The sequence below is a fragment of the Rhinopithecus roxellana genome, chromosome 12 (assembly GCF_007565055.1).
Source record: "Rhinopithecus roxellana isolate Shanxi Qingling chromosome 12, ASM756505v1, whole genome shotgun sequence".
Taxonomy (NCBI): domain Eukaryota; kingdom Metazoa; phylum Chordata; class Mammalia; order Primates; family Cercopithecidae; genus Rhinopithecus; species Rhinopithecus roxellana.
In genome coordinates, this window is record NC_044560.1 from 129132041 (window position 1) to 129148782 (window position 16742).

The 16742-nt window shown below is 42.6% G+C and overlaps 1 pseudogene; it reads left to right on the forward strand.

Annotated features, from left to right (window-relative positions):
• On the forward strand, positions 1-11881 carry LOC104660850 (annotated as a pseudogene).
• Positions 11882-16742: the final 4861 nt, after the last annotated feature.

Sequence of the window (16742 nt, forward strand, 5' to 3'; positions counted from 1 at the left end):
ATGGCCCAAGTCACGACTGAAGCCCAGCCAACCAAAGTTTCTGAGGGGAAGGATGTTCTGGTACTTGTCTACAATTTGCCCCAGAATGTTGCTGCCTACATCTGGTACAAAGGGCAAATAATGGACCTCCACCATTACATTACAGCATATACAATAGACACTGAAATGATTATATTTGGGCCTGCATACAGTGGATGAGAAACTGTATATCCCAATGCATCCCTGTTGATCCAGAATGTCACCCAGAAGGACACAGGATCCTACACCATTCAAATCACACAGCGAGGTGATGGAACTAAAGGAGTAACTGGACATTTCACCTTATACCGTGAGTGATTCCACATGATCCCTGGGTGTTGGGGGGTGGGGGTCACTTCTACTTTGCACACACAGGATGGTCAGGCCTCAACTGTGCCTGTGTCCCTCTCTGCATTATGTCCCATGTTGGGGTTTCGGCATTTAGTGCAGGACACACACAGAGGAGACAAACTACAACAGATCAGAATTCCTTTCCTGCCTCCAGACCCTGCAGACACTTGCTGCACAGGAAGGACAGTCTGATGGGGGGGGGGGGGTGCACAGCAGGAAGAGTTCAGTCTCAGCCAAGCACCTCATGCCCTCTTCATAAACTTGATCCTGAGAAAGACCCTGGAGAACTGAGTAGGGCTTTGCCTAAGAGGCCCCTTGAGATACTCTCAGAAATGCTCGGCCCTGGAAACCTCAACTCCAGACCCCTGTCCCTAAATCCTTACTCCAGATAAAGCTGAGGAGCCTGTGTCAGGGCTGGGTTGTGGCAGGGCTTACTGGGACCAAGGATTCACCAGCTGTCTGAGGACTGTGTCTCCTGGAGCTGCTCACCAGCCAGGGCTCAGCCCTCAGAGCCTCATCTGGGCAAGGACAGAGCTTTCTTCACCTGAGACTCAGAGTGGAGAGGACAGAAAGACAAGCTTTGTAGGCCATCAGTCAACTGCCTTGTGAGGCTTAGGACACTCCATAGAAAGTCTAATGTCCCCAGAAGCAGAAACAGAAGAGAGAAAATGGACCTGGCAGCAGCTTGTCCACTGGGATCTGACCTAAAGGTGTTCTCTCATGGAAGTGAAAAATAATAAATACTGTTTGTGTGAACACCTCCACTGTGCCAAGTATTAGGTCAGGTGACTGAAGAATTTACAATTTATTCACAGATAGCATGAAAAGCCACAGTCCATTCACCTTTTAGCTTATTTGACTGAGAGAAAACTGAGGCACAGGAAGGCACAGTCACTGAACCAGAATCACACAAACACAAAAGGCAGATCAGGGTCACATGAGGTCTGTCTGCAGCCACAGGCCCATCCTCTCCTCCACCAGAAGTGAGGAATTACTGGGTTCCAAGGACCCCGTAGTCATTTATTGGCTCAAATCCTCTCTTCTTAGGCATCCAAAGCTCAGAGGAGTGAGAGCAAATGGTCAGCTGATTAGTCTGTACTCCAGAACTAAATTACCTGCCTCAACCATCAGAGTCAGTGCAAAAAATGTCCAGGCCTCCCCCTCAGATCTTAACCCCTATCACTGAACCTGAAATCCTGTGTTTCCCAAAGTGTCCATGTCACTGTCATGACAGCATAAAGGAGAGGGCCTGTTTTCTTTCCCCACTCACACCCTGCACCAGCACGAGCCCTGTGAGAGACACACACTCAGGTGCTCTCACATAACAAATGCAGGAATTGAATGAAGAAATGAATGATCCATAACCTCTTTAGAGACTGGATCTCAGTTGCAGAATCCTAGAAGGTCTAGCCACATCTTTCCCTTGTCCTTCAGAGGCTGACACCCATCTTTCATCCCACCGTTACGTCTTGCCCCTAAAGACACCCCACCTCATGTAAGTCAAAACCCTTTGGCCACTGGAGGATTTTCAGGACTCCCTGGTCCTGGACTGTTGAACTGGGTCACCTGGTCCCTGGGGTCTCTGAAGTCATTGTAGCCCCCACTGTTCACTGCCATGCTGTCTCTGCCTCTCTCTGCTTCTCTGTGTCCCTCATCTACCTCCCACTTCATTCTAACTGGCAAGCCCCGTCCTGCACAGCTTCTTCCTCCACCCCTAGGCCTTCCCCAGACAATCCCTCTAACTAGGCTGCCTTCTATTCCCTTCCTGCTAACACTGTGAAATGGTCCACCTCTCAGGTAATAGGAAAGGCACAGAAATGTCCTGGAGTTTGCACTCCTGCCAGGCTTCATCTTGAGCCAATGTCCCCAAGTCACTAAGGGAATAAGCTTCCACTGTATCCCCATCCAGGGCTCTTTCCCTTTGTGAGGCTGATCTGTGCACAAGACCATGGGACAGGGATAGGCAGCTCCTCCATCAATTCTTATAATTCCAAGACATGTTCTTCTGGCCTCCTACACAAACAAAACCAATTTATTCAGATGATGATTTGCAGTAAAGAAAGATTTTAATGACTCCAAGTCTGCCAAATAGGACGACGGAGGTATATTTTTTCTCAAATCAGCTTCCCTAGTGGATCAGGGGTTAGAAATTAATTTTTTTAAAATTTTGAAATCTTTTTTTAAATATACTTTAAGTTCTAGGGTACATGTACACAACGTGCAGGTTTGTTATATATGTATATATTTGCCATGTTGGTGTGCTGCATCCATCAACTCGTCAGCACCCATCAACTCATCATTTACACCAGGTATAACTATCATTGCAACGCCATCCCCAACCCCTTCCCATAATAGGCCCCCGTATGTGTTGTTCCCCTTCCCGTGTCCAAGTGATCTTATTGTTCAATTCCCACCTATGAGTGAGAACACATGGTGCTTGGTTTTCTGTTCTTGTGATAGTTCGCTGAGAATGATGGTTTCCAGCTGCATCCATGTCCCTACAAAGGACACGAACTCATCCTTTTTTTATGGCTACATAGTATTCCATGGTGTATATATGCCAAATTTTCTTAATCCAGTCTGTCACTGATGGACATTTGGGTTGATTCCAAGTCTTTGCTATTGTGAATAGTGTCACAATAAGCATATGTGTGCACGTGTCTTTATAGCAGCATGATTTAGAATCCTTTGGGTATATACCCAGTAATGGGATGGCTGAGTCATATGGTATTTCTAGTTCTAGATCCTTGAGGAATCACCATTCTGTTTTCCACAATGGTTGAACTAGTTTACAATCCCACCAACAGTGTAAAAATATTCATATTTCTCCACATCCTCTCCAGCACCAGTTGTTTCCTGACTTTTTAATGATTGGCATTCTAACTGGTGTGAGATGGTATCTCATTGTGGTTTTGATTTGCATTTCTCTGATGGCCAGTGATGATGAGCATTTTTTCATGTGTCTGTTGGCTGCATGAATGTCTTCTTTTGAGAAATGTCTGTTCACATCCTTTGCCCACTTTTTGATGGGGTTGTTTGTTTTTTTCTTGTAAATTTGTATGAGTTCTTTGTAGGTTCTGGATATTAGCTCTTTGTCAGATGAGTAGATTGCAAAAATTTCTTCCCATTCTGTAGGTTGCCTGTTCACTCTGATGATAGTTTATCTTGCTGTGCAGAAGCTCTTTAGTGTAATTAGATCCCGTTTGTCAATTTTGGCTTTTGTTGTCTTTGTTTTTGGTGTTTTAGACATGAAATCTTAGCCCATGCCTATGTCCTGAGTGGTATTACCTAGGTTTTCTTCTAGGGTTTTTATGGTATTAGGTCTAACATTTAAGTCTCTAATCCATCTTGAATTAATTTTCGTATAAGGAGTAAGGAAAGGATCCAGTTTCAGCTTTCTTCTTATGGCTAGCCAATTTTCCCAGCACTATTTATTAAATAGGGAATCCTTTCCCCATTTCTTGTTTTTGTCAGGTTTGTCAAAGTTCTGATGGCTGTAGATGTGTGGTATTATTTCTGAGGGATCTGTTCTGTTCCATTGCTCTGTATCTCTGTTTTGGTACCAGTACCATGATGTTTTAGTTACTGTAGCCTTGTAGTATAGCTTGAAGGCAGGTAGCCTGATGCATCCAGCTCTGTTCTTTTGCGTTAGGATTGTCTTGGCAATGCGGGCTATTTCTTGGTTCCATACGAACTTTAAAGCAGTTTCTCCAATTCTGTGAAGAAACTCCTTGGTAGCTTGATAGGGATCGCATTGAATCTATAAATTACCTTTGGCAGTATGGCCATTTTCACGATATTGATCCTTCCTCTCCATGAGCATGGTATGTTTTTCCATTTGTTTGTGTCCTCTTTCATTTCACTGCAGAGGTTTGTAGTTCTCCTTAAAGATGTCCTTTACATCCCTTGTAAGTTGTATTCCTAGATATTTTATTCTCTTTGAAGCAATTGTCAATGGAATTTCATTCATGATTTGGCTCTCTGTTTGTCTGTTACTGGTGTAAAGAATGCTTCTGATTTTTACACGTTAATATTGTGTCCAGAGACTTTGCTGAAGTTGCTTATCAGCTTAAGGAGATTTCGGGCTGAGACGATGGGGTATTCTATATATACAATCATGTCATCTGCAAACAGGGACAATTTGACTTCTTCTTTTCCTAACTGAATGCCCTTTATATCTTTATCTTGCCTGATTGCCCTAACCAGAACTTCCAACACTATGTTGAATAGGAGTGGTGAGAGAGGGCATCCCTGCCTTGTGCCAGTTTTCAAAGAGAATGCTTCCAGTTTTTGCTCATTCGGTATGATATTGGCTGTGGGTTTGTTACAAATAGCTCTTAATATTTTGAGATATGTTCCATCAATACAGAATTTATTGAGAGTTTTTAACATGAAGAACTTTTGAATTTTGTCCAAGGCCTTATCTGCATCTATTGAGATAATCATATGGTTTTTGTCTTTGGTTCTGTTTATATGCTGGATTACATTTATTGATCTGTGTAGGTTGAACCAGCCTTGCATCCCAGGGATGAAGCTCACTTGATCATGGTGGATAAGCTTTTTGATGTGCTGCTGGATTCGGTTTGCCAGTATTTTATTGAGGATTTTTGCATCGATGTTCTTCAGGGATATTGGTCTAAAATTCTCTTTTTTTTATTGTGTCTCTGCCAGGCTTTGGTATCAGAATGATGCTGGCCTCATAAAATGAGTTAGAGAGGATTCCCTCTTTCTATTGATTGGAATAGTTTCAGAAGGAATGGTACCAGCTGTCAACATTAGACAGAGATTTTCAAGAATAGTTTCAGGGGCACAGGACTAAAAAATGGGTACTGCTGATTGTTTGGGGATGGAATCATGGGGGCAGAGGGAAATGATCTGTTTGTGCTTGAATCCGCCTCTAGGTGGGGACCAAGTGACTGGCTGAGTCATTAGTCATGGGTATGGATAAGGTCAGCCGGTTGCCAGAATGCAAAGAATGAGAAACATCTCAAAAGACCAATCTCAGGTTCTACGATAGTGATGTTATCTATAGGAGCAATTAGTTATGAATTTTGTAAACTCTGGCCAAATGACATTTGAGCAGTAAGGGATTATAGAAACTGTGCCTACATTTTAGTAGAATTCACTGCCCTCCTATAATCTTACTCTCATGGTCTTTCACCAGTTTTACGAAGGCAATCCCTGGGCAAAAGAAGGGTATTAGTGTTATGGAGGAACTATTATCATTCTTGCTTCAAAGTTAAACCATAAACTAAATTCCTCCCATGGTTAGCCTGGCCTATGTCCAGGAATGAGTGAGGACAGCCAGCCTGAGACTAGATGCCAGATGGAGTCAGCCATGCTAGTTTGCTGTCACTGTTGGAATCTTTGCACTGACTCACCAGGGTGTCAGAGGCTGGACAGGCTTGTAGTCTCCAAAGCCCATGGGCTGATTTCACCCATTTCACTCGTGACTCCATCCTTAGCCTACTATGGAGCTCGCATTCTCCAGTCACTTCCTAGAGACTTCTGGTTTCCTGTCAGGCATATGAGAAGCTTGAAATTTGTCACTCGGTTCTAACAGTAAGTAAACGGCTGAACAAACTCAAAAATCGACAACTTGTTAAAATACCTCAGAGATGGCCAGGCACACTGGCTCACGCCTGTAATCCCAGCACTTTGGGAGGCTGAGGAGGGCGGATCACGAGGTCAGGAGGTCAAGACCATCCTGGCAAACACGGTGAAAACCCATCTCTACTAAAAGTACAAACAAATGAGCTAGGCGTGCTGGCGGGTGCCTTTAGTCCCAGCTACACGCGAGGCTGAGGCAGGAGAGTGGCATGAACCCGGGAGGCAGAGCTTACCGTGAACCAAGATTGTGCCACAGCACTCCAGCCTCGGCAATAGAGTGAGACTCCATCTCAGGAAAAAAAAAAAAGTGCTGTTAGAGAAATGAAGAATGCTTTTGATGCTTACTGGTAGAATGCACGCAGCTGAGGAAAGAATCCCTAGCTTGAGGATGTGTCAATAGAAACTTCCATAAATGAAACAGGAAAGTTCAAAAAGAGTAGGGGGAAAAATTGGAGCAATATATTCAACTTCATATTTACCATTTTGTATTGACAACAGCAATTTTTAAATTTTGTAGTTATTGTACAACTACCAAGGCTGTAACATTCACGTAATGGGAATACTGGTGGGTTCGGGGACCTGTTGGAAGTGGTCAGTGGGTGCTATCTGATGGTGTTCCTGCCTGGGCCACACTCGATTGTTTCCTTATGATGATGCCATTTTCATAAGTTGGGATTCTTCATATGGGGGACACATGACCCATTGGCATCTCACTTAGACTCTTCTTAATTCACACAAACTTAAACTCTAGTTGTATTTCCTGAGGTTGAGAGAAAATGAAGAAAGTACTTCACATACCTGTTTTGGGCTCCTCCCAATTTTTCCTAACTCTGTACAGAAATTAGAAACAGGGAGTTCTTTCTATATTTACTAACATAACACACATCACTTCTTTTAATTCGGCATCATTCCTCCCTTTATGTAATTGACACACTGACCAGTTCTGTCCTTTTAACAGGACTCTTTCTACTTAAGGACTTGTTAATTTCAAATCACCTTTGGCATCTTTCTTTGAGCATAATGTGATCCTGCTGAATTCTCCCCACACCTAAACCTTAATTGGGTATCAAGAGAAATACTACTACCATCAACTCATCTTAGATATTTGGACCATCTGTAAAAATTTCCACTTATGACAACATTTTAACGTTTCCTTCAAATTTTTTGTTTTGTTTTGTTTTGTTACTAGAGTCAGATCATAACATGAGGTCTAAACTCCTGACAACTTTTTATGGGAAAATTACAATATTACAAATTGAGCATTCCAAATCCAGAAATCCAAAATCTGAAATGCACCAAAATCCAACACTTCTGACCTCTGATGTGATGCTAAAAAGAAATGCTCACTGGAGCATTTTGGATTTTAAATTTTTCAGATTTGGGATGCTAACCCAATACATCTACTGCAAATATTCCAAAATAAAAAAAGTTAGAACTCCAAAACACCTGGTTTTAAGCTTTCTGCATAAGGAACACTTTATCTGTATGAACTATAGGCATGAAGCTGCACAGGAGATCTCTAGAACCTCCTCATCCTGCATAACTGAAACTGCACACCTACGGAACAATGCCCTATTCCCCCGACACAGCTCCTGGAAAATGCTATTCTACTCTCTGATTCACTCTGGAATCCACTGAGATGAGGTAAATCGAGTAGTCAAACTCAGAATCAGAGAGTAGAATGTCTAATGAGAGAAAGTATCCGCAGGACTTCTTCCCAAATATTGGTCTAATAGCCACCAAACACATATGGTCCATGAGGGCCAGACTTCCATCATCAGTTCATGCTCGCCCTTTCCACCAGTCAGTTCTGCATTTGCAAACATCCACATGTATTTCTAGAAAGATCCACATGGTCCTCACCTGCCCTCTACAGGAGGAAGGGAGCATCATGGACACAGAACAGGGAACATAGTCTTGGTCCAAAGCTGTCAGCCCTTGCCTGTCCCCTTCGTTCTTTGTAGGTCATTCCTTGGACTTTACTCTATCTTTAGAGGTCACTGGCTCAAGTCAGCTGGGAAAGCTGCCTCACCTTGTGGCTCCACTCCCTGATGACTGAACTGACCTCCAGGCTTGACTCTGGTCTCCCCTGTGTTATTTCTGCTAAAGTACCCAGTCCTAGGCCAGGCTTCCCAGTAACCAAAGGGTTTAAGGACACCGGGAAGTTCCATCATCCATCTCTAGGATGCCCTTGGAAAGGGAAGCTGCAGAGAAAACATACTTTGGGGGGCAAAGTAAGACTGAAACTAATAAGATTCCAGCACTGCACGCTCCAGGTGAGGATCACAAGGTGGACAATGCATGCAGTTGGAGAGGGAGGGACTCAGAGAGGCACCAGGGGCTGTGACTGCCGGTCCCATGTCTTTCCATGACCCAATGCTGCTGCTGAATTCACACTTGAGAAAGTCTGTGCTTCTCCCACATACAGAAGGCAGCCTCACAATCTCTGAGCCCTCAGATTGCTATGCATCTGTCTTGTAACACACACACTTGCCATGGGCTTTTAAAGACTTGGGTGGACTGAGAAGTGTGAAATGCCATCTCTGATTGAAATATGTCTTTGGAAGAATCAAAGGTGCCACAGAGGGCAATCTTCTCTCTGTTATGTGCACAGTGGAGACTCCCAAGCCCTCCATCTCCAGCAGCAACTTAAACCCCAGGGAGGCCGTGGAGACTGTGATCTTATCTTGTGATTCTGACACTCAGGACGCAAGCTACCTGTGGTGGATAAATGGTCAGAGCCTCCCTATCAGTCGCAGTTGTAGCTGTCTGAAAAGAACAGGACCCTCGTTCTATCTGGTGTCACAAAGGATACTGCAGGACCCTATGAATGTGAAATGAAGAACCCAGTGAGTTCCAGCCACAGTGACCCAGTCACCCTGAATCTCATCTGTGAGTATCTTCTGTTCCTCTGTGAGCCAGGCTGTCATCCCAAATACAAATGGCCAGAGGCCAGGCCTCTCAGTCCCTCTCAGGTGCAAGTACAGAGAACTTTACCCCTGGACATCAAAGCTGGCCATGACTACTAAGAGTAGGCTTAGGCTTGATCTACAATGGGAGAGAAGAGGCTGCTCCAGTCATGGGAGACTCATGGTCCACAGGTTATGATGGGAGAAACAGGTCAATGTCTCAAGCTGCAGATCAGTGAACACAGCAGGGATTTGGCTGGGACTTCAGTGTTGTGACTTAGCTCACAGGGTCACTGTGGCCCTTCCACAGATGAGGATTTTCCCTTCCCTCTGACAACATCACCTGTGACTTTATTCTCTTTGCTCCAGATATCTTGGATGCCTCCACAATTTCTTCTTCAAACACCTATTACCATCCAGGGGAACTCCCCAAGCTCTCCTGCCTCACAGACTCTCACCCACTGGCAGAGCATTCTTGGCCGATTGATGGCAAGTTCCAGAAATCAGCACAAGTGTTCTTTATCCCCCAAATCACCAAAACATATAGAGGGGTCTATATCTGTTTCATCCATAGCTCAGTCACTGGTGGAAGAAATCTCGTAATCAAGAGGGTCATAGTCCCTGGTAAGTGGATCCCTGAAGCATTCACAATATGTTTTCCAGTGAAGTCTATCTGACTATCAGGGAAGAGCCACCTGCCCTCTGCAAAGGGAGAGGGAAAATCAAAAACCCAGGACAGGGATATGTTTCTGCTTCAAAACCACCAGCTTTTGCCTGTCCCCTTCACTTTTTCTAGATCATTCCTTGCAGTCTGCTCTATCTTTGGGTGTCACTGGCTCAAGTAAGTCGTCATGAAACACCTGCAAAAAACCGCCCCTCCTTGTGCCACCACAGCCGGATGACTGAACTGACCTCCAGGTTTGACTCTGGTCTCCCCTGTCTTCTTTCTGCTGAAACATCCAGTCCCAGGCCAGGCTGCTCAGTATCTTCAGGGTTTCAGGACAATGGGAAGTCCCATTATTACTCATCTCTACAATGTCCTTGGAAATGGAAGCTGCAGAGAAATCACATCTAGCGGGGCAAAGTAGCATGGAATTTGGAAGGGGCCCAGCATTTGCACATTCCGGGTAAGGAACCCAAAGTGAGCCAGTCAGCCAGCTGATTAGAGAGGCACTGGGAGGTGTAACAGGGGCTGTGGCTCCCACTGACGTGTCTGTCCATAACCCAACACTGCTGTTCATTTCGCACTTGAGAAAGTCTGTGCTTCCCTAAGACACAGCAGGCGGCCTCATAGTCTTTGAGCCATTAGATCATCATGAATCTGTCTTGTGACACACGCACCAGCTATTGACTTTCAAGGACTCAGGTGGGCTGAGAGGTGGGAGATGCCAACTCTGACTGAAGGATGCCTGTGGAGGAATCAAAGGTGCCACACAGGACAAACTTCTCTCTGTTATCGACACAGTGGAACTGCCGGAGCCCTACATCACCAGCAAGAATTTCAACCCCATGGAGAATAAGAATGTTGTAGCCTTAACCTGTGAACCTAAGACTCAGGGCTACACCTATGTGGGGAGGGTAAATTGTCAGAGCCTCCCGGTCAGTCCCAGGCTAAAGCAATCCGGTAAAAACAGGATCCTCATTCTAACCAGTGTCACAAGAAATGACACAGGACCCTATGAATGTGAAATATGGGGCCGAGTTGGTAGCATCTGCAGTGACCCAGTCACCCTGGATGTCCTTTGTATCTTTAGTTTCTCTGTGGCCAGGCCACCAGATAAAATCCAAATGACCAGAGATCAGGCATCTTAGTCTCTCTCAGGTACGAGTACGGACACTTTTATTTCTGGACACCCAAGCTGGCCATGACTCCCTGCCCTGGGAAAATCTGGGTAGGCACAGCCTCAACCAAGAATACAAGGGGAGGGGATGCTTTTGTCATGGGAGACTTGGCATCTACGGCCTGTGATGGGAGAAACAGATGAATACCTCAGGCCTCGTCTCAGTGAACACACAAGGGTTTGGCTGGGCCTTGAGGGTGTGTCTTGGCTTAGAGGGACACTGGTCCCTTTAAGAGACCAGGAACATCCCCCTCCCTTGGATGACTTCACCTGTGGCTTTATTCTCTTTACTCCAGTTGGTCCAGATGTCCCCAGCATTTTCCCTTCACTCACCGATTACCAATCAGGAGAAAACCTTTACTTGTCCTGCTTCACGGATTCTAACCCACCGGCAAAGTATACTTGGTCAATGCATGGGAAGTTTCTGCAATCAAGACAAGAGCTCTTTATCCTCCAAACTACTACAAAGCATACCAGGATCTATGGTTGCTCTGCTCATAACTCAACCACTGGCAGGGAACGTTCCATATTCAAGATGATCAGAGTCTCTGGTAAGTGGATCCCTGCATCACTGGCAATAGGGTTTTAGGTAGAGTCTATCTGGCTTTCAGAGAAGACTCAGGAAAACATTTTAATTCCCAGCCTGTGTCCCATGGGCAGAAGCAAATCCTAAATTCTACTCTTGAACCCTCCCAATTTGTCTCTACAGACTCTCTTCTCCTTGTTTTTCTGTTTTCTCATGACTGACATTGTGTCCAGCCTGAGAAAGGTAGGGAGGGGACTTTGTCAGCCCTGAGCCCTATGTGGTGGAAGAGTCTTCATAGAGGGACAAGAAGGAGAGTCCTCAAGATCAAGTTGCTTCTTGCTGTCACCAACACATCCCTTTCTACCACGTCTTTGTTTTCTTTTACTTACTCCATGAGCTACAAGGAACATCTGAGGCTTTGAAATAAGCTCAAATTTTTCCCCCAAATGAGAGGAGGAAGCCCCTTGGATGAGAGAGGAGCAGCTCAGACTGCTGCCTGCTCTGCTCTGGGCTTCTCCAGTGACTGGCCCTTCCTGACTCCATCTGGTGTGGGACCAGCATGTGTGGAGAAAGAGTCCTGGTGGCCTCTCCTGAATTCGGTTAAATCGAACTGCCAGTTGAAGTGAAGGCTAGGTTTCAGGGAAATTAGAAGAGAGGAAGCCTCGGGGCAGGCTCTTGAGCTGTGTCATGGCTCTGAAGTCAGCGGCTGTATGAGACTGTTGACACAGCACGTGGGACACAGCACAGAGGACAGTGAGTGATGCACACTTGTAGAAACAGGGAGATTCACCTCTGGGGCTCTGCATGGCAGGAAAGGGGCAATACCAAAAAGTGTGTATTTATAGAGTGTAAGACTACCAGGACACTTTATATATATATCTAATATAAGACTTATCTTTAACTATTTCTAAGTGTGCAATTTAGTATTGTGTAACCATCACACTATCCATTTCCAGTACTTTTTCCTTTTACCATATCAAACCTCTGCACAAAAGAAACGGTAACTCTCAACCCTTCTCCCCCTAACCCTTAGCACCCACCATTCTACTTTCTTTCTCAATGTAACTCGCTATTCTATCTTTTATAAATGGAATTATATAATAATTATCCTTTTGTGTCTGGCTTATATCAGTTAGCATAATGTCTTCAAGGTTCATCCATTTTGCACGATGTATTGGAATTTTATTCCTTGTTAAGGTTGAATAACATTTCGATGTATAGATATATCTCATTTGCCAACCCACTTATCTTTCAATGGACATTTCCGTTGTTTCCATTTTTGGCTATTGTGAGTAATGCTTCTCTGAACATCAATGTGCAAATATTTGTTCAAATTTCTTTCAATTCTATAGGCAATATGTCCAGAAGTGGAATTGCTGGATCAAATGGTAATTTATTGTTTGATTTTTTGAGAAACAGCCACACCACTTTCTACAGTGGCTATAACATTTTCCATTCTCATCAGCAATGCACTAGAGCTCCAATTTTTCCATCTGTTTGAAAACACTTGTTGTTTTGTGTTGTTGTCGTTGTTGTTTATCAAAGTCATCCTAAAGTGTGTGAGGTGGTGTCACATTGTGGTTTCGATTTGCGTATCTCTAAGTATTCGTGACGCTGAGGAACTTTCTGTGGGCTTACTGGATATTTGTATATCTTCCTTGGAGAAAACTCAATTTTAATCCTTTGCTCATTTTTTAATTGGGTTTTTGGATGTTTGCTGTTGTTGACTTGTAGTTTTTCATGTATTCTGGAAATTAATTTTGTATCCCACATGCAATTTGCAAATATATTTCTCATTTCATGGGTTGCCTTTTTACTTTCTTGATAATATTCTTTGATATATAAAAAGTTTTGATTTTTAAGAAGTCCAATTTATCCATTTTATTTGTTGCCTATGCTTTTGTTGTTACAACCAAGTAATCATTGTGAAATCCAGTATCATGAAGCTTTTCTCCTATGCTTTCTTCTAATAGTTGTATAGATTTTGCTCTTACATTTAGATCTTTGATCTATTGTGGGTTAATTTTTGTATATTTTGTTAGGTAAAAGTTCCACTCATTCTTGCCCTTGGATATCCAGCTTTCCCAATTCATTTGGTGAAAGCACTGTCCTTTCCCCTTTGAACGATCTTGGCACAATTGATGAAAATCATTTGGCCATATATGCAAGTATTTCTTTCTGGGCTCTCTGTTCTATTGCACTAATTTCTATGTCCTCCTTTATGCCAGTACCACACTGTAATGGTTACTGGGGCGTTGTAGTAAATGCTGAAATCAGGAAGTGTGAGTCCTGCAGCTTCTTTCCTCCTCTTCAAGGTTGTTTGTCTATTTAGAGTCATGAGATTCAATGTAAATTTTAGGACAGATTTTTCTTTTTCTGCAAAAATGTCACTGAGATTCTGATAGGAAGTGTGTTGAATCTGCAGCTCACTTTGGGTAGCTCTGTCCTCCTAACAATACTGAGTCTTCTAATTCATGAAAACAGAATGTCTTTCATTTTATTGATGTCATCATTAGGCAATATTTTATGGATTTCAGGTATAATCATTTCAGCTCTTTGGTTAAACTTATTCCTAAATAGTTTATTCTTTTTGATATTAATACAAATTAAAATTTTTGTCTTAATTTCCCTTCAGATTGTTCATGGTTAGTGTATTAAAATACAACTGATGTTTGAATGTTGATTTTGTATTATGCAACATTACTGAATTCATTTATTAATTCTAATAAGTTTGTTCCATCTTTAGGATTTTCTACATATAAGTTCAAGTTATCTGCTAACCGAAATAATTTTACTCCTTTCTTCCAATTTGAATGTCTTTTTTTAAATTCTCACCTAGTTTTTCTAACTAGACATTTCAAAGCTACATTGAATAGAAGTGTCAAAAGCAGCATCCTTGTCTTGTTCCTGCTCATACAGGGAAAGCTTTCAGTCTTTCTCCATTGAGTATGATATTAACATTGGGTTTCTCACATATTGCCTTTATGTTGAGGTGGTTTCCTTCCATTCTTAGTTAGAACGTTTTTATTATGAAAAAACATTGAGTTTCATCAAATGCTTTTATTGATTCAATCTTATTACTGGTTATAGTTCTATTCATATTTTTGTGTTTTTCTAGGAATTTGTCTATTTCATCTAAGTTATACAATTTATTGGCATACAATTATTTACAGTAATTTTAAAATCATTTTATTAGAATTGGTAATAATCATTTCATTTTTTTCTTTTTTTTTTTGTCTTTTTTTTTTTTTTTTTTTTTAAGAGAGAGAGACAGGCTCTTACTCTGTAGGCCAGCCAATGATGAAATATAGTGGCGTGATTATGACTTACCGCCGCCTCAACCTCCTGGGCTCAAGCAATTCTCATTCTTCAACCTCCCAAGATACAATGACTACAGATGCATGCCAATATGCCCAGCTAATTGGTTTTTAATTTTTTTTATAGAGACAGGGTCTCCCCATGTTACCTACGCTGGTCCAAACACCTGGCCTCAAGAAATCCTCACATTGTGACCTCCCAAAGTGCTACTATTAAAATATAACCCACCATACTCAGACTCCATTTTCATTTCTGATTTTAGTAATTTTAATCTTCTCTCTTTTCTTTTTAGTCAGTCTAGTAAATGGTCATCAATTTTCTTGATTTTAGTTTGAAGAATCAACTTTTTGTTTCATTAATTTTCTATATTATTTTTCCTTTCTCCATTTTATTTTTATCCACTCTAATCCTTATTGTTTCCTTCATTCATTGTGCTTGGGTTAATTTCTACTTCTTTCATACCCTGAAGTATGAGAGAGCTTGCTTCTTACCATTCTTTTAAAGGTTTAACGTAGTCAGTGAAACAAGATGCCACACACTGACGAACCAATGTCAGCTGCTATATTACTACCATCGTCATTACCGTTGAGGTCAAATACTCCTAGAATGAATTCTCAGATCCACCTATTACTAGCCATATGACATCAGGAAAGATTTCACACTACACTAAGCTTCTGTCTTTTCATTGGCAAAATGGAAACAATGTCTACCTGACAGGGTTAGTGTGAGAATTAAATGAAGTACAGGTAAAGTATTTAGCACAGGGCCTGGCACATAGGACATGCCCCTCAACAGTACCTATTTACACATATATAGAGAACAAGGGGTAACACATAAAACTCTAGGACATGGTTACTGACAACTTGTAGGAGAGAAAGGAAAAAACCTAAGTGCAAAGAATCAATCCTGGTATGTTAGTTTTTACCAGCTGAGATGCATCCAGGATGGGATTAGACATATAAGATAATGTATCAGGGAAGATACCTGTGAGGGATTGTGGGCAGGCATGAAGGTAGTGTGGGAGAACTCACAGACCACTATGCAAAGCTGACTCCTGTGTAAAAGAAAGAGAAAGAAATTTTAGGTATCAATGCAGTTCTAAGAGAGTATTTGCAAGGCTGATGGGGAGTCCTCCACCAGTTACACATTAAAGTAAAAGACAGCCCCAGAGAACTAGATTTACTTTCATGCCCTTGCTGGGAGTCTGTGGGAAGGAAGCTTTCTGTGCAAAGGAGGTGGGGAATTTAAAATGCACTGACCTGGGCCTTCTGTCAATCATGTCCCTGCCATGAAAACCTGGCAGGGTCTCATTCACGGCTGCCACCACAGAGACACTGAGAAAAATATGCAACCATGAAAAGGTGGAAAAGTGGAAAGTTCCAATGACATAGAAAATAGCAATCAGCCTTACTCACATCTGAAAGCTTTCTGAAATATCTGAATGCGGTAGAGAATTGACAGGACTGATCACCAACTGAGAAACATGGTGAGAGGGGAAATCAACTGCAAGAATATAATCATCTCCCATCAACTTTCCAACAGAAATAATATATTCCTTGAAGAAACAGTTATACAGCACCTCATGTTGCATGCTTGCTCTGAGGCTTCCCCCAGTAAAATGACATCACCTCCATTCCTTCTTTTCCATTCTTTCCATGACAGCTCCTTTAAGAAGAGGACATCTACCCTGGGTTAATCCGATATAGCAACCGTGATGTCATTTCTGTATTTCAGGAAGACTGGCAGGTATAATGGCCTTTTCTCTTGTCCTGTTTCCTCCAGGGCTGACTACCATGTTTGGGAGAGGGAAAAGACTTATTGGCCTGTATCTGGGACTGGATCTCCTCCTTCCTCCACCAAACTCCTGCTTCTCAGCACTAATTCCTGCAGTTCCCTTTCTCCCTGGCCTTTATGCTCCCTGTACCCCCACTGTCTTTTAGACATAATTATCTCCAGCCTCTGCCTGTTTGTTTCTCAGATTCAAATGAGAAACACAATTTCACATTGTGAAACCGTTTTCATTATTTTTAACATCTCTCAATAGTATAATTCTCTCCATTCCATAAAGCTCAACCACTTCTCAAAGTGCTGCTTGACTTCTTGTCTCCAGACTTTGAAACCTTCCTTGCATATGATTGCCTCATTAACTTTCTAAAATCTAGTTAATTC